Source organism: Lycium barbarum, chromosome 8, assembly GCF_019175385.1.
Source record: "Lycium barbarum isolate Lr01 chromosome 8, ASM1917538v2, whole genome shotgun sequence".
NCBI classification, from domain to species: Eukaryota; Viridiplantae; Streptophyta; class Magnoliopsida; order Solanales; family Solanaceae; genus Lycium; species Lycium barbarum.
The window spans coordinates 39,772,735-39,795,112 of record NC_083344.1 but is presented as its reverse complement, the minus strand read 5'-3'; the positions used below and the strand labels follow the sequence as shown (position 1 = coordinate 39,795,112).

General features: G+C 39.5%; 1 pseudogene; it reads left to right on the top strand.

Annotated features, from left to right (window-relative positions):
• The first annotated feature begins 410 nt into the window (after positions 1-410).
• Positions 411-527, top strand: LOC132608579 (5S ribosomal RNA; annotated as a pseudogene).
• Positions 528-22,378: the final 21,851 nt, after the last annotated feature.

Here is a 22,378-nt window from a genome sequence, read left to right as displayed (position 1 = left end):
GCTGAGGAGGATACTTCACTTTACAGCCCTCCAGACCAAGAGCAGGACAGGTCGGCTACAGGTATATGAGTCTTTCTTTGAAATTTCTTATGTACGTACAGTTATTGCAGGTATCATTAATAGTTGACAGATGGGAGTTTTAAAGCAACCGATAACCAAAATACTTAGAGATAACTGCGACTAAGATGTTTTTACCACAACTAGAGATCTTAAAATTAGGAATGGAAGATAGTCGTGGGTGCTGATGAATGGTTACTGTTGGGAGTTCCGAAGGTTAGACCAGCATTTGCTCGGTCAGGAGAGTAAGGGATCCTTCCAGTCTGGAGGGATATGCATTTCAGGAATTTTATTGGGATCCGTTAGAACTTTAACTTGTTTTAGGTTATGTGATAAAGGCCATGTAGCCGGATGGATGCGATCATACCAGCACTAACGCACCGGATCCCATCAGGACTCCGAAGTTAAGCGTGCTTGGGTGAGAGTAGTACTAGGATGGGTGACCCCCTGGTAATTGTGCTAAAAGTTCTGACGGATCCAAACATAGGAGAAAGACGAGTAACTAGAATAGCTTGAGGGAAATTAGAAGCATGCGAAACTCACGGTTGGAGACTCTAAACGATTGCGAGAGATAAGACGGACCAGCTTGGCGAAAAGAGAGAAGACGCATTACAGCTACAGAATTAGGACGAATTTAGGTATTATTGCGGATACTTATAAGTAAGATGTTAAGAAAACGTGTACACGATATCTTAAGCATGGTTACGTTAATCAGTGTGTGTGCTCCGATAATCAACGTTGCGATATGTTAAAGGTACTGGTTGAACAGGGTATTGAAGTTTGAGTGGCAAGTGCTATAGGGCAAGTTGACATTATTTTCTCTAAGGGATAGCGTTGGATAAGCTGGATGCAATAACATCAGGGAAAACAAGAAAATGAGTATATGAGATTAGGATGCCCTGAGAAAAGGTAAGATGTAAGCAACGGAGGCATATTGCTAAAGAGAGCTAAGTCAAGCTTCCGAGAGAAAAATTTGGGATGCTGATAGTAGCAACGACCAATTCGGGTGAATCTCGAAAGCAAGTATACGGAAAGAATGGAGCATGATAGTGTGGACCAAAAGATGAATGGAGAGGGTTCGAAACCAGATTTTGATAAGTGGGACTTGAGGGTAGTGACACCGGACAGGAATGTAAATTGGAAAAGAATAAGCAGGATTGTGCGAAGATACAAAAGGGTTTCTGGTTTTTGAGAGGCACCCGAAGAAGTGAATGCATGGTTATAATAACACACCACAAGTACCTCAGAAACGGAGAAGCCCCTTCAAAAGATGACTTAAAGATAATGCGGATTTGGGCTTCTGAAATGATATTCTACGAAATCGTAAGTAGAGAAGAGCATTAGGAGTAAAGGAACTCAAAACCCCTGAGGACGAAAATAAGAAGGGTACACTAACGAATTGGTTGAAGGAAGTCGAGCAATTACCAAGGACAAGAGAGAGGATAATAAGTTAACAAAGCTGACTAGGAGGCAATATATTAGTGACATGGGATAAGAACCTCTGTAAAGAGTATAGAGATTCGATCATAAAGGAAGTAATAATGCACGGGGGATATCTGTCAATATGAACTAGTCGTAGCGACAGAAAGAAAGATGAAGGCTTGACCAAACGAAGAAGGGGAAAACATGTACTTTGTAAGGATTTCATGATAAGAACAAGAAGCGGCAGGACACTGGAAGAATTACGGTGCATAGCTGTGATGCAGACAAGTAGTTAAGGAAAGTTACGGGACAAATGAGCTAAGGTAATGAAAGGATATAGAGTATTAACTCTAATGGTATAATATAGACAAAAATCAAAATTGGGAACCCCGGGCAAGAAGAACTTCAAGGGTGTTAAGAAATGATTGTGGAAAAAGAGTAGGGTTGAAGGGGCGAGGTATATGTCACGACCCAGCCCCGTGGGCCGCGACTGGCACCCTACTTGGGTACCCAGACCAAATTATATATTCATTGCCAAATCCAAACTTATTTCAGAATCTCATAAAAGTTATATCAAACATAGTTTATATCAAAATATGTCTTAAGCGGTCGCACAAATCAAAATGTCATATCGGATCCAAACTGAGCGGCGGAATAGACATCGCCGGTCAAAAGTGCAATCATAAGCATAAGGGCCATTCAGGGCCATCAAAACAAACGGACCGCTTTAAGACCAGAAAACAAAATCAAACAAACATATATAGGACCCTCGCCCCACATATATGACTACAGGCCTCTACGAACTCAAAACAAAGACATATGGCGAGACAGGGCCCCGCCGTACCCAAATAGTCAAATGCACAGAGTATACATAGCAAAAAGGAGTCTGTACCAAAAGAAGACTCCGAGTCAAGAAGGAGTACTCCGAAGTAGCAAAGGGGGAAGCCTATAGTGGAGGATCACCAATATCTGCACCTGCGGGCATGAAACGCAGCCCCCGAAGAAAGGGGGTCAGTACGAAATATGTACTGAGTATGTAAAGCACGGAGTACAAAAATATAGATCAAAACCGAAAGCAAATCAGATGACAAAATGGAGTATAAATCCGTATCAAAATCATATACGTATACACAATGCAAACGAAATCATGCAAACGCTTAAGAACGTGGTCGCCACTCCGACGCTGGCGCCACACACAGCATAACACCAGAAGTTTTCAAATCTCCGTACATCCCCGAACACAAACATAATCATAGGTGAGCGTATCGCATCACGAGCCATATCACAGCATAACTCCAAACGGAACCCGGCCCTATGGCGAAGCCTCGGGAACCGTAACACAGCATACGGCCGAATTATCATAAGGCGCACGAATCAAAACCGGCCTGGGAACCGGTGAACGAAGTCATAACAAGGCACGAGCGGAGTCGTGAGCAGACAAATGCAAATCGTATTTCAAAATAGTCTTTCAAAACATAGTAATCTCATAAATCATTTCATAATACAAAATAATCGCATACTTAGTCGATATAAAGTTTCATTTCACAAAACATTTCCAAAATAGTACGTATAGCTCAAAACGTAACTTAGCGTATCGTAATATTCAAAACATATCCCGTAGGAGGAAGTTCCAAAATCGAAAGTATCATTTCAAACTTTATTCAAAAGGACAGCCCAATAAGACAAATAGGGCGTCTCGGGGTTAGCGGGCCCACCTCGAGTCAAATTGAGGTGGCGAACATATTTTTCCGAACATTTATAGGCCAAAGGGTCATACATAATCATTTCTAAGTTACCCGACCACATTTCGATAGGTTTCGGACGAGTGGTGGCATTCTAGCCAAAATAGAGCCCTTAGGCTTCAATTGAATTGAATGAATAGTAACTTTTCTGTGGATCGGGTTTCGAGGAGCAGAAATGCACCGGAAGTTCTCATATTCGCCTATCATACTAAGATATGCCAAACGAAGGAGTGGGAAGCTTTACATACCTTACAGACGTCTTACGCTCTCCCAAAAGTCAAGTCCCGTTTCGTCTGAAATCTGCAAATGGTCAAAGTTACCAATTGAGATTCTTAGGCTTAAAAATGCCTTTAACTTCATTTTTGTCTACCGAAATTTCGGCAGCATTTCCCCTAAAAATCTAACATCCCCAAGACTTAGCTCGGCCCAAAATACATCAATACAACAGCCCACACATCAACAAACAACACAAGTAATAATCAAACCACTCTAGCTTCAAAGTTCTACTTTGTTACCTAAGTTGGCAACTTTCATTCAAACTTCCAAAACTCCAACTCTATATCTACATAATTGTATTCATTTCCTCATTCAAACTTATACAATCACATCCCAAATACAATCCAAGCCATACACGAAATTGCCCCAAAATCCATTACTTTCCATAATTCTTCAAAACATCGAACATTCACGACGAACATTCTAACTTGCGTCGTTTCATTCCGAATTCATTAATATCAACTATAACTCATATTTAAAGTATTTAGCACCCTAAATATACAATGATATACACAATTATACCAAAGGTATACACTTTCCGATAATGTCCGAAATCATTTTCCAACGCCAATTTAATTCATCAATCAATCATTTACGACATAAAGATCACAACAACACATTATACAAACTAAACAAGATCAATTCACACTACTTTCTTCTTCCTAGGCTCACGGCCAACATACAATATACACACACACCCACGGCTTTCTATATACCCCAAAGTTACGGGATTCTCGTCTATTCCCAATCCTTAACACATTCATGTCAATTCTATAACATTAGAGGGGCAAACTTCTTACCTTTTCTTGAATTTCCGACTTGTCGCAAACGAGGTTCTTGTGCCAAACTAATTATACCCCGTTGAAGAGGGTCTTGAGCACTTCACAACTATGGGAAGGACAAGAATTTTTGATCAACAACAAAGCTTGGAATTTTTTTTCTTTCTCCTTTTTCTTAGCTTCGGCCGAACCCCTTTTTTTGTGGTGTTCTTGAATTTGATTTTTGTTCTTGAAAATTCTAAGTGTGAAGTGATATATATCCAATTGTGTAAGTCATGTGCTCAACACATGACATTAAAAATGGGTTGGGCTTTGTCCTTTGGCCGGCCACCCCACTACTTTGGGCCTCAATTGTTGCTTCAACTTTCTTGGCCCAATTCACTAAACGTCCCGTTTTGTAATTCCCGAAACTAATTTCCAAAATTCCAAATTTACCCTCGGCCTTTCCCGATGTCTTAACATTAAAGATTCCATAACCAACATAGTCATATTCACTAAAATCAAATTATGTCCTTATAACACACAAGTCGTAATTATTCCTCGATTTCCAATTATACGAAAACACGGGACATAACAGTATAATCGGACACTCCATAAAAGGAGCTTAATGAGTTCCACTGCCCCCATTAATTCACTACTCTAGGGAGTTACTAGTCATAAAAGGTAGAAGTGGAAAAACAATAAAGGAGACACTTCTAGCGAATCTGAGATGTACGAACATTTGATTTGATACCAGACTTCGTCTAGTAGAAAGAAAAATAGGCCAAACCATGCGATAAAAGAAATTTCGCCATTATGAAGAATCGAGAAGTGGGAGGATCATTAAGGCCGACCAGATGATTATCAAAGATGATTAATATTTAAAGGTTATTGGTGTATAAGAACATCCTTAAAGGGGGGGGGGGGGGGGGGGGGAGGGAAGAGCAGACTTAGTCCTGAGATGAATTATGACATTCCTAAAACTCTAAATAAAGAAGTGTATTTGTGCGATAAAGCCAAAGTCTGAGTTGTACTGATATGTCGAGAATGTATCAGAAGAAAGCAAAAACAGATTGGAATTAAGTATATTATAGGGCAGGTATGGAGAAAAAGTGTGATAGGAAAGTAAGGGGATTAAGAAGTCAGAAAGAATGATTCTCTTTGATGTGAGATATGATGTCTCTAGACCGTGGGATGAATCTCACGTACCGGAGAAATTCGGACCATATCTAAATATGCAGTGGCATATTCTGAAGGGTAACAAAGAGGATAAGAAAGGTTTGCAGGTCATCCAGACCAAGAAGAAGAATGAAATGAATACCAAGGACAACTGAGTTACGGCGAAAGGGAATCTTAGTGCCAGAAGAAATAAGAATCTTAACCAAAAGGGTAATTAGAGGCAGTGCGGCAATTTCTAAAAGATAAAGGCTATGGGCTTATAGTAGTAAGATGGCAGTATCGCCAAGGATTAGGAAGTATCTTACAAGTCACCAGCTATGCCGAATGTGATAGCATGTATGATAGAACTATATGAACAATCATCGCAATGAAATGGCTAATAAAAATGATATGAAGACAGTAATAGAAAGTCAGCAAAGAATAAAGGCTTGTTGAATGACCACCAGTATACGGAACTAAAGAATAAGGTACTCGTGTTGGGAGAAAGTTGTAGTAAAGTGAGAGTTTGCTTTAGTTCTATACTAGTAAGTACATTGCAAAATTGTGGAGAAGAAATTAAAGGAAAAGTTTTAAAATTAGTACCAAAGATATTTTGAGTCATAAACTAGTTTGAACTATGATTATTAGCTTATCATAAGTGTTACCCTACTACAAGGAAATATTATGTGTATACGTATTTAAGAGATTGTGTTGAGGACATTGTTATAGTTGGTTTTGGAAGAAAATTTGAATGGATAGTTGAGGTAAGTAACCGTTAAGAGTAGGGATTCATCGACCATAAAATACTATTGCGAAAGTAACTATGAAGAGAGAGTGAGGAAATGAAGGGCCTGATCGATAGACCACAAAGAGATGATATGGTGCGTACGCGAGATCGACAACTATGTAGAGGCATGGCCGAAATTAGTACCAAAGAAGTAAGCAAAGGAAGGCGCCACAGTTGAATAAGAGAGTTGTTTACCAGCAAGTAAGAAAAGGTACTTACAAATAAATGGTTATGTTACACCTCGGAAATTTCCCCGTGAACGTACAACGAATAGACTAGCGAAGGATACGGGTATATGGTGTTTTAATGAGAAGGGAATGACGTTTGATGACCCTAAGTAAGTTTTCAAAGGAAATGGGAACAAGAGATAGGTTATGCTCCACAATGACTAATTATAGGTTTTGAAGACTTGAAAGTTACAGATTTGCACTTTGGCCCAGTTGGTCGTAAAATGAAATACGGACCGTAAAGTAGTATACGGCCCGTAAACCACCATGTCGTATTCCAACTCACAAAACTTCAACTTTCTGTCAAATTTTCAAATGGTTAAATACGACTTGGAATACGGACCGTAAATTGAAATACGGCCCGTAAACTGCGATCGTAAATCACCATGATCCTCAGCATACCTTTCTGGTTTGATATGCTTAAATACGACCACGATATACAGCCCGTAAACTAGAATATGGACCGTAAACTGGGTTTACGACCACTGTGCACTTCAGTCACTGTTCATTCCGGATTAGATTTTAAGTCATTAAAAGGAGACCTAACCTCATTCAATTCATTTCAACTCCACGATATTTCTCTCTAGAAGCCTCTAGAATAATCTTTACTCTTCAACTACAAGAATTCAAAGGAAATTAGTGATCAACTACATGAAACCCACGAAATCAAGTGTAAGAATCACACTAAAAGTTCATCTTTCTCAAGAAAACCCAAAAGAAGTGAAGTAGGGTTTTGGTGCTAAAGGAGTAATTCCATTCAAGGCTTGTTCAACCATCATGTAAGGTATGTTTCATGACTAAAACATGTTGTTTAAGGTATTGGAAGGTTAAGATACTTGAATTGTAAAAAGACATAGGAAATAGGTCATTTATGAGTGAATAGTGTCATGGTTGGATAGTAGTTGGGTTGGATTATGAATGTTGGAGTGTTGTGATTATGAATACGTTATAAATGACATTTAGGCCATGAAATAAGTATTAGATATGAGGAAACGCGATAGTAAGCTATAACTATAAATGTGGAGAAATTGAAGAGAAATGGTGGATTGTGGTCAATGTATATAAATGATGATTGTTGATTGCGATATTGTGAATGTTGTTGTGAGCGTGTGGGAGTTGATATAGCATATGGGAAAAGTAGTATAAACCAAGGAAGTGCTACCCAACTTTCCCTAGAAATAGTAGCGCGTTCTTAAAGTCGATTAACTAACGTGAATGCAAATTCTCTTTTGAAGGTAGAAACGTGATATCGAAGGACAACAAGCAAGAGATAGCTTAGGTAAATGTCAAAGGTATGTGAGGCTAGTCCATTCTTTCTAATGGCATGAATCTCATAGCATAAATTTTCTTCCTCTTCATGATTTCCTATATACCGGAAAGCTAAAAGCCTATATCTATGAATGGTAATATAAGATAAGAGATATGATATGATGATCCTAAAATGGCATGATGTTATTTATTGCTTACACTCACCTTATATGCTAGTCCCTTCAAGGTGAGGCAGAATGTCAATGATTACTCCATAATGAAATCGGGGGATCACGACCTTACGTCACCCCGATCGAGTAAAGTTGTCCATAAGCTTTATTCATGTATTATAATAAGTATGTTACGATAAGCATATTATGATGAGTATGTATGATGATGATATAACACCGCGCCTAGTTGGTCGGGCAGTCACCGCTAAGGCAGGCAGCTATACGATACACCATGGCCAAATGGCATGGGCAGACACCACTAGTGGGCGGCATGAGATGACACCCCGGACGCGGGAGGCCTGGACGCAGGCTAATTGTTATATCCCGTATTTTGTACATTCGGATATTTCAAGATAGTCGTGATAAGTTAAGGGCAAGGCTATTTTCCGGATTTATTTTAATACACAAGTTGTTTATTAGTATGGAAATTTTGAGAAAGGCTAGGGGTTATGGTAATATTGAGGAAGGTTAGGGGAAAAAAGGGAAATTTACAAAAAGTTCAAGAAGGTTCATGAAGGCCCACTTGGCCGTGTGGTGTGTGTGTGTGGGCCCCACCCATGGCTTGGCCAATTAACTCAAGACCATGAGTGGGGGGGGGGGGCATGTGTTCACCTTGTATTAGTAGGAGCAATACATATATATAAATATATATATGGGTAAGTGATGACAAAATAAGACAATTATTCATCTTTGTTTTATTTTAAGAAACTTCAAGAAAGAGGGAGAAGGGGCATGTGTCCACCTTATATTGGTAAGGCCTGATTATATATATAGATAAGTGATGGAAAAAATAAGACATCTTCATCTTTATAAATCAAGAAGCTTGGAGAAGAAGAAAAAGAAAAAAAAGAAAAAAAGGAGAGGCATTCGGCCAAGCTAGCCAAAATTAAGGCCATAGAAATGGATCAAGAAAAATAATTTTCTTCTAGTATTTCAACCAAATGGAAGGTCCTTATTAACGTGGAGTGGTTCTTGGAACAAGCAAGTATTTATGGTGCAAGTTGTAAGCCCTAGCCAAACAAGAAGACAAGTGGAAAGAGGTAAGGTTTAATCTTCTCCTTCATGTGTTATGGGTGATTTGTGAGTATTGTAGTATGTAGAAATGGATGGAATTCATAAAATATATGTATGGTGGTTGTGGCCGAATAGGGCCATGTTGGTAAGATGTGATGAATTGATTTTATTTAGTATCTTGATTGTTGTTCATGTGGATTCCATGATAAAAATGAAGGTTTGATGTCTTAAAAAAGAAGTTGTAATCGTTGTGGCATTGTTGAAGAAGTTAATGTGACACTAGCATGAATTTTTATATTTGTATGAATGATGTTGTTAATGTGTAGATTGTTGGTGTAGTTCATGAATTTGGAAGAAAGGAAAGTGTTGTTGTTTTTATGGAGTTGGGAAGATTTCGGGTGGTGTTGCATAATGGTTGGGCCGTTTTGATCATTGTGCGGATTGTTTGAAGTGTTCTTGAATTTTGTTTGTAAGCTCTTGGGCAAGTATTTGAACGTGTGAGTATTGGTGTTGGTTTGATTGTATGAGATTGAATTGAATATAAGTGAAATGTTGTCGAATTATGTAAAAGGAGTTATTAACGTTAGAATGCATTTTGAATTAATTGTTGGAGTTGGAAATATGATTGTTGGTATTGCTGTTGATGATTTGGCCGAGTTGAATTCTCGGGGTTGGTTGAATTTACAGGGGAAATGCTGCCAAAATTTCGGTAGAATATAAATGAATTTATTTGAAGGATTAAGACAAGTGTATGACGATAAGTCTAATGATTGTGTAAATTCTCTTGAATGTAGACTAGCAAGCTTGGACGAATAAGCATAGCTAATAGGACGTGGAACAGGTATGTAAGGCTTACCCTTTCTTTCTTTCTTTGGCATGTCCTAGAGCTAAGTAAGGTATGATACGTATCTTGAGGTAACTCTATTCTTGATTCCGAGCTTGTTTACGATTTTTAATCACTTCTTGACATGAGCATATTTAGTATAGTCGAGTCTGTTGCATGATTTAATAACAAGCAAAGTATAAAGAGTCCCTAACTTTCATAGGCGGTCTCGGATTGTTTTGAAACGTTCGTAAAAGTTTTTGTAATGAATAATGTCCATAACTTTCCTATACTAACTCGGATTGCGTCGAAACGAGCTTATGATCCTTCAAGTGTCGTGTTGTGTACTTATCCATCGAGTCTTAAAAATTGATTTGTGTGCATATAGTTTCTCACTACTCTGCTCGTGCATGCCTCAATGTATCCTTCACTGAATCCCGGGCCAGGAAACGTTCTCGTGTGTACTCTACTGCATTGTTCACCGAGTCCCTCACTAGAGGGCCGGGACACGTTATATATATATACATACATATATATATATATATATATATATATATATATATATATATATATATATATATATATATATATATATATATACATATATATATATATATATATGATATGATGATGTGGGGGTGGCGGCCAGGATGACATATGATGATTCTATTCACCGAGTCCCTCACTAGAGGGCCGGGACACGTTACATGCATATATGATATATGATGTTGACATACATGATTTTCATTTCAAAAGGCAAGTGCATTGATTTTTTTAAAAGTCATACTTGTTTTTAGTAAATCTCTATTTCAGTTATGATCCCCTTTACTGTATTTCATGCCTTACATACTCAGTACATGTTCCGTACTGACCCCCTTTCTTCGGGGGCAGCGTTTCATGCCACGCAGGTGTTTACAGATGAGTAGAAGCCATTGTAGAAGATGTTCCAGCGGAATTGGCGAGCTCCATTTCCTCCTGGAGTGTTGCCGAGTCAGAGTATTCATGCTATGGTATCTTGGTCGATGTTAGAGACTTTGCAGACAGAGTCACGTGTATAGAATGTCAGTCTTGTAAGCGGCTCCACCAGCCGATGTGTCATTATGCATTATGTTACAGATTTTATGTGTTTTGAGAACGACGAATAGAACGTTTCTGAAAGCTTTTACTATGTATTTCATTTTTATTTGATTTAAGAGTCCTAAGAGATTATGTGTGTAATAAGAGTCAGCGGGTTCGCTCGGCCCTAAATAAGGGTCGGGTGCCCATCATGCCCTAATCAAGATTAGGGTGTGACACTAATGTTATGATTATCACACCGATCCAATATGGACGGGCAGCTTATACATTACTACACCGCACCTATATGGGCGGCGGGCAGCTTATACACTATGCATAGATGATGTGACGACGAGTATGAGTAAGACAGTATGACTTAATTCTTTTATACATGACAGTCAGATATAGATGTTCCATATTGATATTTCCTTTATGTCATTGTTCTATTTCATTGTTTATGCCTCTCATACTCAGTACAATGTTCGTATTGACGTCCGTTTTCTTTGGACGCTGTGATCGTGCCCACAGGTAGACAGGGAGGAGAGCTCGACCCAGACCAGTAGTAGCTGTCAGCTGATTGAAAACACTCCCTTGTTCGGAGGTGCTTATGATGATTATTTTGTGTATATTCATGTATATGTATTTTTGGGCATGACGGGGTCTTGTCCCGTCCTTATGGTTAGCACTCCAGTAGAGGCTCGTAGATGCGCAGTGTGGGTTAGATGGTCTCACAATTTATTCCTATGTATGTATATATTATTCTGATAGCCGAGAGGCCTATGCATATAAGAGTATTTTCATGTTCTCAAATGAAAGATGACTTTTCCTACGATCTGAATGTGAATTGATAAAAGAGCACTAAATGAGTAAGATGAGTAGTAGAACAAGTGGTGATCGGTGGCCAGCCCCGGGTACCCGTCGCGGCCCCTAGTCGGGTTGTGTCAGGTTAACCATAGAAGTTTCAGGTCAGGTCCACCTTAATGGAAGAAGAACAATAACCCAGTATTAGTTGATTCCTGATTTCATGCCTAAGAAAAGAACGTTATAGAATAAATGAAAAAGTTCAATAAAGAGCTAAGAGGGAACGAGAAGAGGTTGACCAATTTACATTTTAAAGATAAGGCGATCGGGGTCTAGGAGAAGGGCAGTCACTTCAAGAAATCAATGAAAACGTCATGGATTTGCAATTATAACATTCGAGGATGAATGTTTTTAGGGGGGGGGGGGAGGAGTAACACCTCGTAGTTTTATATGTTGAAATTCGAGCTACCTTTCAGGAGGCATAGGAGATTGTACGTGTCTATCTTATGATTATGAGGGTTTAAGTCATATAATAAGTTATGGAAGGATCGGAGGGCAAGTGAACCAAGGGAACTAAGTTTGTTGGGACTTTGGAAAAAATGTGAAGGGAAATTTTGGCCCAAATTGGAGGAAGAATATCTTTTAGTATACAAGAAGTTTTGAGGCAAAGCAAAAACCTAAGTGAAGTTCACAAAGTCTAGTTTCCAATGCAACAAATCGCTTATCGATACGGTATCGGAGTAAGGAGATATGGGCGTGACAAGTCGGGCTGACAGGCCAGGAAAAATGGTGTAACACCTCGTAACTTCGGACGTAAGTTTGACTCATAAGATGATAATATAATGGAACCAATATGAGGGTTATAGGAAGTGTTATGAAAACCAATTAAGTCATAAGAAATTTCTTTAGGCAAAGCAAAGTTGAAAACCACTCTGCGGGGCATGTTTGCAAGTGAGTTTATAGAAGGTCTTACCTCCAACGACCATAACCCTTTTATTAATTGCGAATTTTGGAAAACTTCCTTGATGAAAGTTGTATCCCTTTGAAATAGCTTTCCAACGGCATATTATGGGTCTTTAACGGAGCTATACACAAAGTGTTATGGCCATTTTACGACAGCCTGTTCGACAGAATATCACCCTCTGTCACAAGATGCTACTCGCAAACACTACATGCGACGCCGCAGTCCCGTCGCAAGTTGTGCCAGAGAGATTTTGTCCAGACTTTTCTGGACTACTTTAAATAAGACCCAACTCGTCCAAAATCATATTTTCATCATTCTTGGTCAAGAAAACCTCTAAATACTCTCTAACATTCATCCACAAGAAAATTCAAGGGAAATCCATGATCAATAACACCAAATCCATGAACCCAAATGTATGAAACCTAGCCAAAGTTCATCTAATTCAAGAAATCGCAAGGGAAGTGAAGTAGGGTTTTGGTGCTAAAGGAGTAACTCCACTCAAGACTTGTTCAACCACTATCTAAGGTAAGTTTCATGACTTTCTCATGATGATTAAAGTGTTGATGTATTCTTGGGAGAATAATAATTGGGTTTGATGAAGGGAATTATATGAACTATGCTAGAGTTGTTGGATTGTTGACTTGGGATTTGTTGTATTCATATGAGTGACGAAGAATGATGTTAATTACATCTAATTGAGATTGTAGAATCATCTAGAAGTAATAGAATGGGATTGGGTGAAGAAAACACCATTAATGAAGGTTGTGGAGCTTCATGCCCACCAAGTGTTTGATAAAATGCTTAGATGACCAAAGAATGAATATTATTGCTAATATAGAATCCCTTTGACTTGTATTGATATAGATCAAAGTTGAGAGGGTTGACGAACATTGTATTATGCTCAAAGGCTGGAATTGAGGTATGTGAGGCTAACTATCTACGTTAGGGAATGTTCGTGATTCTCCCTACGCCTCATTCTTCATACTTGTTAGAAATTTGACTCAGAATATAGTTAGCTCTAGTTTTCATGAAATGATATAGAACTGTTATCTTCTAGGGTTGCAGTTACAGAATTCGTTCATGGTTGTCACTTTGAACATCATGAACCCAACACGTAATCCTTATAGACTTATGCATTATTATCACATGAGTCTCAGTCAGTGTATAACCAGTTAACTGCAAGAGTCCCCGAATCAGAAACAGTTATCGTGCTATCAGCTATAGCCAGTCTCAGTTTTGTAAAATATCAATGTTGAACACCTGTATCTGTACTTTTGGGCCCTAGGCCACAATTTATGCATACGTATTGCTTGGGCCAGAGGCCACAGTTTTGTGCACATTATTTGGGCCCTAGGCCACAGTTATATATATACAGTTTTACAGGTGATTCTTCATCCAGAACAGGGAGTACTTCAGCTTCTTGCTTTCCTGTTTAGTTCAGTTTCAGTTTCAGTTTCAGTTCCAGTATTTTATTGCTTCAGTTTCTTTACATACCAGTACAATTCAAATGTACTGATGTCCCTTTTTATTGCTTGGGGGCCTGCATCTCGCGATGCAGGTAACGATACACAGGTTGACGACTCAGCTAATTAGGAGTGCATGTATTAGCTACTGGTGAGCCCCACATTTCTTCGGGGCGGTGTCAGCTATCCAGTTATTTCAGTTTATAGATAGCTCTATCATTCAGTACTCTTAGAGGCTTCATAGACACACTTCAGACAGTCAGATATTTATTATGTTAGCCTTGTTGGCAGTTGTTTAATCGTTTTGGTTTAGCCATGTTGGCTACTGTCAGATATATTTTAGATTGTCTAAGTATTTCCGCATTATGATTTAAGTCAGACCTTTAGTATATCATCATGTGTTTAGTTGTTTCCACATTCAGTTACGTTTTGGTATCTCATGTTGATTCAGTCAGCCAGTTGGTTCGCTCGGTCACATGCAGTCAGGCACCGGGTGCCGTGTTACGCCCAGGCCCAGGTTCGGGGCGTGACAAAGCTTGGTATCAGAGCCCTAGGTTCAAGTGTCTTAGGGAGTCTATGAAGCCGTGTCCAGTGGGGTCTCTTTTATATGTGTGAAGGCCCCACACATATAAATAGTTGACCACCAAGACATTCAGGATTTGTCTCATTTCTTTCTACTCTAGATCGTGTCATGAAGCTTAGAGAGATAAGTAACTTCTCTTCCTATCGAATTACGTACGTTTCGAATGCGTAGGAGACGAACAGGTAATTCAAGGTCCAAGTAAGGATGTTTACCCATAGGGGGTACAATTGTGCAGTACTTACTGGTAACGAATGACACTTCAAGTGCTATTGAAAGTGGAATACAATGTAAGATGCCCGAGAAGGGGTGTAGTAGAAAGAATGGTATGTTGCATGATAATGATATTCTTGAGAAAGGAGAATGGGATACCACAGGGAGAGGATATTAGAGAAATTAGAAAAGGAGCTAAGTCTGCAGGAAACGTAAATCATGAAACATCTCAAAGAAGTGGTGGCAGACAGTTTTCTACCGGAGGTCATCAGGACCCACTCTATCTGCAGTTAAAGATTGAAAGGGAAAATAAACAGGAAAGTGTAACAGGTACAGTTTGAGTTTGACATATGAGGTAAGTTCATCATTTTTATATTGTTATTAAAATTGGGAGCCCTGTGTGGCTATGATATGATATGACATATATGTATATATGTTGGCCTTGTGAGGCATTGTTGGTATTTTCTGCGTGCAGGTTTTGAGATAGTAAGAAATACAAAGGAAACTCTGCCAAAATTTTCCTAGAAATAGAATGAGAATGAGATATCAGTTCGTAGTATGTCTTGAAAGGTCTTGTCAACAGTAATGATAGGATTTGACCAAGTTGCAAGTCTGACTTCGAGAAATAAAGTTAATTGTAAAATTGATAGTAATAGTAATTATGAGGTCAATATCGATATGGTAAAGAGTAATGCTAGGATAATTTGGAAGGACTTGTGATACTAAGAGATGATATGGAAAAGACTGGCCAATCTTAATGGAGTATTATATTGAGGTATCGACTGAATTGATAAGCAGGGATAAATTACGACGAGTTTATATGTAAAAGAAGTAATAGTATGATTGAGACAAGAATACCAAGGAGGAAGAGTTGTGACGAATATGAATGATTTTAGTTTGTTTAAGTTTTAGTCAGATCAGAGTTAGAGAGTATGACGGCTGTAAGTTAATTCAGAAGTAATTATTATTATGAGATAAGGAGATGTGACAGTCCTCTCTTAAGCTATGTGAGTAAGTGTTTATTCGAGATGGGTATAGTCTGATATGACTTTGAAGTGTATAGAAGCTTGGGTATCTTTCGTATAAGATAGATAAAGGTTTCTTAAGTGTGATCCATAGTTCAGAAAAGATAGTATACAACCATAGAATAGCGTCAGATGATGAGGGAGAGTTAGAAATAACTTAGGTTATTCAGAGCAGAATAAGAAAATATGAAGCTAGCAGGTGATTAACAGAAAAATAGTAAGTAAGTTTTGAGTAGATACAACGCATTAGCAATTTCAGCAGAACTATTAGAAATATGATTTGATTTCCTATTCAGATGAACACCTTGAGTGGGTGACAGTTCAGATACATCCAAATATGTGTGTTAGAAACCAAGGGCTTAAGTTAAGTTTAGAGTCGAGTGATTAATGGAAGAAGAAATCAACTAAGTCGTAAGACAGCAAACTACAGAAGAATAACCTTTAAGAGTTGTCAAAAAGGGTTTGTCCTAAGATTTACAGTGTGAGCATAGTTAAGTCATTAAGATGGAGTATGCCAGTTATGAATACAGGAGCAACCCGTTCATGTAAGTAAATTTAGTTTTTCCCTATGAGAAATTGCTCAGATGTGAGTCAAAAAAAAAAAACGTCAGTGTTGTAGAGTACAAAGGAATTACAGAAGATAAGGAAGGTTAATTGGATCCCATCAAAAGAGAAGAATTTGTAAGTATAAGACGTTAGCCTTGGTCTAAGGGGGAGATGCATAAATCGCTAGTAAGTCCAGTGAGATAATTGAAGACCCGAAGGGTTAGTATGAGATATGAAGAACCTTAATTCAGTTAGGTTGGCATAATGAGAGAGTCTTCATAGGGAATATGCCTAAACCGAAATGAGTAGAATGATGTCGGACGAATCGTGTCAAGTTCAATTATTATTGATTAGGCGATCACAGAAAAGCTATGAGATCATGCCCAGTTATAGTGCCATTGCACGAGACTCTAATCTTTAAGGTGCTAGTCAAAGACTTAGCGCACAACAGTACTATGAGTATTTTAGGAAGTATCTCCAAAAAACAAAAAAAAAAAAAAAATCAAGTATGGGAAGTATGGCCCATAATTTAGGCAAACAAGAGAATTAAGGTGAAAGAAGTTCACCGATTATCCAAGATAGGAATTCGACTTTCGAACTCCGAAGTGGGTGGAGTTGTTGCCCAGAACGTGGCTTATTCCTCCTTAGTCATCGAAGTTAGAGAGAAGCAGTTTGGTGATTTCTACTTGCTGCAGATGAAAGAGGGGATTCACGAATAGAAAGCCTTAGCTTTTGAACAAGGGGGAGATAATGGTACCTTGAGATACCGAGGCAGATTATGCGTTCCAGATGTAGATGGACTAAAAGAGCTAATTATATCAGAAGCTCACCATTCTAGGTCTACCTCGTTCAGCTAGGAGGCATGATTTAATTCGGGTGATTGTGGACAGACTTACGAAGTCAGCGCACTTCTTGCCAGTTAAGACCACAGATTGAACAGAAGATTATGCCAAGCCATGTGTTAACGAAATTTCCCGATTGTATGGGATCCTAGTGTCCATTATTTAAGATTATGGTGCTCAGTTCACAGCGAACTTAAAAAAAAAATCCTTTCAGAAAGCATTGGGTACCAAGGTGAACCTTAGCACAGCTTTTCATCCTCAGACAAATGGTCAGACAGATACGCTATTCAGATCTCATGTTATAATATTCATGTTAGTTCAATACTTAGATATCAGTCCAGTATTTAGCTAATCCATTATTCAGCTAATTCAGTATTCAATCAGTTCAGTATTCAGCTAATCCAGTATTCAGTCAGCTCAGTATTTAGCTAATCCAGTATTCAATTAGCTCAGTATTCAGTCAACCCAGTCTTCAGTCAGTACAATAGACATTCAGTTTAGTATCTCAGCAGTTTAGTAATCTTGTATTCACTCAATTCAGTAAGCTTGTGTCCTTGATTTCAAGGTAATTGGGATGGTACCATTTGAGGCTCTGTATGGGCGGAGGTGCAGATCACCAATCGGTTGGTTCGAATTTGGTGAAGCAGAGTTGTTAGGACCAGATTTGGTTTATCAGGCTATGGAGAAAGTCAAGTTAATACAGGAGCGTTTGAAAACGGCTCAGAGTCGCCAGAAGTCTTATGCAGATGTGAGGCGAAGGGACTTAGAATTTTCAGTTGACGATTGGGTGTTCCTTAAAGTCTCACCTATGAAAGGTGTTATGCGATTTGGCAAGAAAGGGAAGCTCAGTCCCAGATATATTGGACCTAACAGAATTTTACGAAAGGTCGGTCTAGTAGCTTATGAACTTGAGTTGCCACAAGATTTGGCTGATGTACATCCCGTGTTTCATGTGTCCATGTTGAGGAAGTGTGTGGGAGATCCATCGTGTTACATCCGGCATTTGTGCATATTCGAAAAATTCGAGATAACTGGACTTATAATGAATGAGGCTATATTTGGATTTTACTTAGTATGAATGTGTTGGCTATGACAACATTAGTGTGGAAATACGAGAGGAGGCCAAGGGCAAAATAGGAATTTTGGGAATTGGTTTCGGAAATTACAAATTATGATCCATAGCCAATTGGGCCAAAAAAAAAAAAAAAAAAAAAACTAAGGCCCAAAGTGAAGAAGTGGCCGGCCAAGCCCAAGCCCAAGTCCATGGAATTTATTCCATGTGACCAATTAATTAAGAGGATAAGTATGTATATTTATATCAATGTTCATCCTTAGAACATTCAAGAAAAATCAAGAGCAAGAATAGGAGAGGGTCACGGCCAAGATAGAGAGAAAGAAAGGAAAAAAGAAAAAAAAATCTTGTAGGTAAATCCTTGGTTCAAAAATTCATTTTTTGTGGGATTATTACTAAGTGCGATTTTCTCTACAAAGTGATATAAGTATCTTGGCAAGAAAGTAGTGTTGGTGGAAAGTGAAGAACTTGAAGAAAAGGTGAGAATCAATTCATTTTCTTATGTTATGAAGTTTGGTTTATGTTGTAATATGTAGAAGTAAGTAGAAATTATGAAAATATGGAAGTTTGCAAAGTGGGTGTGTTTATATGATGGAGGCCGTGTGTGTGTATTTATTGTATGTTATGATGACTTGAATTTATGTTATAATCTAGTTGTGCTGATGGTGGAATTTGTATTAGAAATGAAAGTTGAATGAATTAGTGGAAGTTGGAAAATGTAGGAATGTGGCCGTGTGTTGTAGGGATTGAAATGGAAGTGAATTAAATTTCTTTAGTATGCTAATTGTGTTATTGTGAAGTGAATGAAAGAATAATGGTTTTTGTTGTCATGGAAAACTTGTTGTTAAGTTGTTGTAAGAAACTATGCAACCTTATTATAGTTTATGTAAGTGTGGAAATGAAAGTAGTAAGATGAAAATTATGATTGTCATTGATGATGTTGGAAGATATAAATATGTCATGAACATATATGCTAAAGATTAGAAGTTGTGGGTGAAATATGACTTTGGTAGTAAGCTTGTATATTGCGTATACCTTATGTATATTTGGTGAAAACGATATGATATGCCTCCGAATCATGTTGTAGTGATCTTGATAAGTGATGAATATGAAAATAATAAGATTGGTTTGGAAGTGTAAGGTCGGGATGAAAGATATTGTGTTATGTCGGAAAGATGGCTAGTTATGCCATATTATGTGTTTTTATGCTTGTTGTTGTTATTGATGTTGTTGATATTGTTGTTGGGTTGTTGTTGGTTGTTTGGAGCCGAGTTGAATCTCGGGGAGGCTATATGTATAGGGGAGGTGCTGCCCAAATTCTTATAGACAAGTATCGGTTAAGATTAGAAATGTTAAGTCTCATGAATAGTAACTGGTAAATGTGACCATTTGCAGTTTTTGAGCGAGACAGGAATCGAGTTTGGACGAGCGTAGGATGCAACCAAGGTATGTAAAGCCTACCCCTTCATTCTTAGGCATGTTCTGAATGTAATAGGCTCGGCCGCGAGCCTTAAGTACGACTCCGTTCCTCGGAATTCGAGATGGAAATCCGCTCCAATTCCTTCAGTAAGATTGAATCATTTCTCTTATAACTTGTCCCTAAAGTGAACCTTTGTATAAAACTTTCCTAAGCGGAGTCGGAATACTTCCAAATGATTATGGATGACCTCATAAGGTCTATTATCAGTGATTTACATATGTCGCCTTGAGTTGGTCCGAGGCGGGCCCACAAGGCCCGATGCTTTCTGTATAACCCTAATTACTTTGGTTCTGTCCGATTTTCTCAGAAAACATCTGGACTATTATTTTGATTATGAAATGACTATTTTTATGCAAATCTTACAAAATGATTTCTGGACATCTGAGAATCTGATTCTGATAATAATCTGTCGTGCCTTCCCAAGTAGGACATAGGCGCGTATTATGCATACTATCCGGATACTCTGATTTGACTCGCCGTTTGGCACCCTTCAGTTTGATTGAGTCTGTATGTATGTGGTTTCCCATTAATCCGTTCGTGGCTGTCTCAATGCATTCCTTCACTGCGTCCCGGGCCAGGTTCTGTTATCGTGCATATTCCTCTGCATTGTTCACCGCGTCCCTCGGTGTGCGGGCCGGGATCTATTTATATCTGTATGATATTATGATCTGTGTATGGGGATGGCGGCCAGGATGGCATATGATCTGATCTGATTCTGTCTGTCCACCGCGTCCCGTACTAAGAGGGTCGGGTTCTGTTACCGTGCCCCCAGACAGGGCCGGGATCTGTATGTATGTATGCATGTGCCATCAGCATTTATATAAGCACATGCCTCTGTATGATTCTGTATGACTCTATATGATTCTGTATAACTCTGTATGATTCTACATACATAATTCTGTCCGTCCGTCTGGATTACAATTTTGTCTGTATGTCCGTATGGTTTACGATTCTATGTGTCTGTCTGAACCATGATTCTGTCCGTCTGTCGGGATTATGATTCCGTCCGTCCGTTTGATTTATGGTTTTGTCCGCTATATATATATATTCTTCCGGTTCAGACTATGATTATGTTTGTTGTGTTTCTGCTTTACATACTCGGTACATTTTTCGTACTGACCCCCCGTTCTTCGGGGGGGGGGGCTGCGCTACATGCCCGCAGGTACAGACGCACCAGGTGATACGCCGCCAGCTTTGGGCATCGATTCTGCTGTTTTGGAAGAGCTCCTTTGATCCGGAGCAAATACTTTTGGTATATATCTTCTGTCATCTGTAGACTCTGTATGTATGGTATTTTGGGGTACGGCGGGGCCCTGTCCCGTCATCTGATTCTGTATGTCTGTAGAGGCCTGTAGATAGATATGTGGGTTACGGGTTTCATCTGTTTAGGTAAGTACGAACGATTTTGTGACTCCATCTGTATGTTAACCTCATCGGCTTGTCTGTAAATTTCTGTATGTCCAGGTATGCGTATGTTTGCGCGCGCGCCGTCTATGTATTAGCTTGATTCTGTAAACATCTGTTTGAAAAAAAAATTATGTATGGTACGCCAATTCGGTTAGGTAGGTACGTATGGGTATCCAGTTAGGATACCAGTCGCGGCCCACGGGGTTGGGTCGTGACAGAAGTGGTATCAGAGCGGTTAGTCCTCGGTATGTCTACAGGCCGTGTCTAGTAGAGTCTTGTTTATCGGTGTGTTGTGCACCACATCTATAAACAGGAGGCTACAGGGCATCTAGGATGTTACCCTTCTTTGAATCTTAGATCGTGCGATAGAACTGTATTAGTAGGATGATCCCCTCCTGACGATTTGTTATGTTTTCAGCGATGCCTCCGAAGAAGGCAACAGCTGCCCAGAAGGGCAAAGCGGGGGTCGCGGTAGGAGAAACCAGCCGGGCCCAGAGAGTTACCAGGGCCAGTGCGCGGTTAGCGCTTGAGGATGAGCCCCTGTCAGCCGGCTCTGTTACACCGCCCTTATCGGAGGAGATTGGAGCAGCAGCAGCTGCTGATCAGAGGGCGGCTCCACCGCGAGCTCCCGGGATTCCAGTGCCCGAGCCTCCAGCTCCACAGCCAGGGGCGGAGGACAGGGCCATGCGAGATGCGGTTCAGTTATTGACCACACTAATGACAGAGCAGGTTCGCAGGCATAGAATTGGGGGTGGTCGTCCGGACAGATATGAAAGCTCCAGGGCTCGTGAGTTTTTGACATGTAATCCTCCAAAATTCTCCGGGATAAAACCCGAAGAGCACCCCCAGGAGTTCATTAGAAAGATGGAGAGTACGATACGGTTGATTAAGGCTTCGCCGACTGAGTCCGTCGAGTTGGCTTCGTATCGGTTATATGAGGTAGCGGCGAACTGGTATGAGTCCTGGCAGCTATCTAGGGGTGACGATGCTTCCCCAGCAGTATGGGCCGAGTTTACTAAGGCCTTTCTTGATCATTTTCTACCTCCAGAGCTGCGGAGAGCTAGGGTTGATCGATTCTTGAACTTGAGACAGAACGGTAGAAGTGTTCGAGAGTATAGCCTAGAGTTTGACTCACTGGCTAGGTATGCACCCGCTATAGTAGCTGAGATGGCCGACAGGGTGCACCG